The sequence below is a fragment of the Camellia sinensis genome, chromosome 2 (assembly GCF_055761805.1).
Source record: "Camellia sinensis isolate YWXY chromosome 2, ASM5576180v1, whole genome shotgun sequence".
Taxonomy (NCBI): Eukaryota; Viridiplantae; Streptophyta; class Magnoliopsida; order Ericales; family Theaceae; genus Camellia; species Camellia sinensis.
Window position 1 is genome coordinate 185,910,626 of NC_138962.1, and position 2,612 is coordinate 185,913,237.

General features: G+C 35.0%; 1 pseudogene; it reads left to right on the forward strand.

The window, feature by feature from the left end:
- Nucleotides 1-1,645: 1,645 nt before the first annotated feature.
- On the forward strand, nt 1,646-2,265 carry LOC114274706 (high mobility group B protein 1 pseudogene; annotated as a pseudogene).
- The last annotated feature ends 347 nt before the right edge of the window (nt 2,266-2,612 follow it).

Consider the following 2,612-nt stretch of genomic DNA (forward strand, 5'->3'; position numbering starts at 1 on the left):
ATATACGCAACTGGCAGCACCACTTAAATCCATTGACCTGGCCTGAGATATTGCGACAATTTGCTTTATCTGCTGGATTTGGGCCAAAATTGAAGAAAAGGAGCATTGAAAAAACATATCTTAGTGATGAATTAAGGACAAGTTTTGGTATAATTCAACATAAGCATATATAAATTATTGCAAACAAATATTATATGAAGGCCTGTCACCAAGATCTGGAGGACCTGGCCAGCTCAAGATCAGCATGAATGTGAAGTCATCAGATTAATCTCACTTCCGTTTTTTGTGCTTGCATTCCTTGTCCTAAGCTCAGTACCTCCTCCTTTATAGGGTAGATTAACCTCACTTTTGTTTTCCTTGCATCCCTTGGTTCTCTCTCTACTCTTCATCTTCTTCAATCAGAGGTTTGTTTTTCTGTTTGTGATTTATCTCTATTTTGGATCAGTGTTTTGAAAAATGGTGAATCAATGTTTTGAAAAATTGGTCTTAGTGATTTCATCTCTGTTTCAGTAATTATTTTTCACTGATGTGTTACTATGCACTATGAGATCTATATTGTGCTTTCAGTAATCGGTCTCAGTGATTTCATCTATGTTTATATTGTGTTTGATCTGTCATCGATGTGGATATGGATTTTTATTTTTGTGAATTTGTGTGTGATTGTTTGATTCTGTTTGGAATTGTGGAATTCACTGATCTATAGAAGTTTGGCAACACTAATACTGGGATGATTGTTAAAGCCTGATTAACATGCAGTGTTTTTATTCAATTGTAGGTAAAACCAACAAAAGCAAGGTCAAGTATTGGAGTTACTGTTGCATATGGTGTTACTAATTCTCTTAGAAAAGCTAATGAAATAATTTCAGAGGTAATTATTCTTTCTCCTTCCTGTATCTTTCTACAAATTTTTTTGACTTTAACAATGAAGCAAAATTTGAAATGGCAAGTTTTCTAAAAAAGTTGGACCAATTTGATTTCATCAGGGTATGCCGAAATAAGTATTTAGTATCTGTGACCCATAAGAAATTTCGTTATGTATATCAGAAAGTAGCTCTTGTCTTATTATTCTCTAAATGAATATGAATTTGATTTTTTCAAAATGTGGTAAGAAAACATGTTGTCAAACTGAAGATTTATGCTATTTTCTCACTATGTCTGCCTTGAATTTATTCACTATGTCTGCTTGATTTGTTCCTTTATGTTTGTTTATTTATTTGTTTGGTTAATGGAAGAGTATCATTATGTACTCCCATTTAGAATCATAGATTTTCTATACCATTTCCAGAAGGTTCTTGAATATTTGGTTCCAAGGCACATCACTTATCCCTATGATGATTTGGTCCATAATGACTTCTGATCAGCTGTCTAATCACAAGCCTTACCCAATGTGTATTGTGGTTTGTCCCACAATAAACTCTCTTACAAGCTGGTCATGTATCTGTCATCTTGCCACCATATCTCTCAATTATGTCCTTGGATTCTCTATGTTTGTGTGTGTGTGTTGCGTTGACCTGTGTGGCTTTATCATGAATATTTGTCTTGTTTAACTTTTTTAGGATCTAAATTGGTCTTAAAACAAATTACTGTGTAGATTTTGGGTTCTAATCTAAGGTTTTTTTACTTTTTAAGGAATTCAATTGTAACAATGAAGGCTGCTAAGGGTAAGGGGGCAGCAATCAGGGTCCCAAAGGAGGCATTGAAGCCAGTTGATGACAGGTTTGCTAAGTTTGTGTAACATTTTGGTGGTTGTAGTTGCATCTTTGTGGGGTTTTTTTTTGTTTGTTTGTTTTGTTTTTGGTGTTTACATTAATGTGAATGACTCTGTTTAATGTTATGATCTTACTAGAAGTTACAAGGTCGAGTCAAATGAGTTTTATATGCATCTAATCGTTATATTTAATGATGGATATAGGGGTAATAGGGATATTATAATGACAGATCATATATATCTCTTCTTTTCAGAAAGGTCGGGAAGAGAAAGGTTGCCACTAAGGCAAATAAGGGTGGCAAAAGTCAAGCCAAGAAGGGAAAGTTGGCTAAGAAAGACCCCAACAAGCCTAAGAGGCCTCCCAGTGCCTTCTTTGTATTTCTGTATGTAGTGATCTTGTTGCTGTACCCATTAGAAATTATTTCTGGGGTTTGCTTGATATCAAAGAAAGATAGCCTTTGATTTGAGTCTCATAATGTTACAGCGAGGAGTTCAGAAAGACCTTCATGAAAGAAAATCCTCATGTGAAAGCTATCTTAGCTATAAGTTCTTTGTGAAAATCTCTTGGGAAAATAATGTGAAGGAAACTTTTTGAAGGCTACTCTCTCCATGTTGGTCACACACACACACACACACACACACACACACACACACACATATGTTGGTGCTCTGTGCTGGCTGTTGTCTTGGCCAAACCTTCAAGAAATAGAAATCTTTACATGTAAAAAAATCTCTCTAGTGACAATCTAGATGGGTGCTTCTGAATCAGTCCCTCAAAAATCCATTCATGATTTCTCAGTCAAGGTCTCTCTCTCTCATTCTTTATTTGTTTTACATACATGTATATATGTGTTTGTTCAAATTGTTTTGCTTGGATTCTGAGAAAGTTTGGAATTTGTTTGGG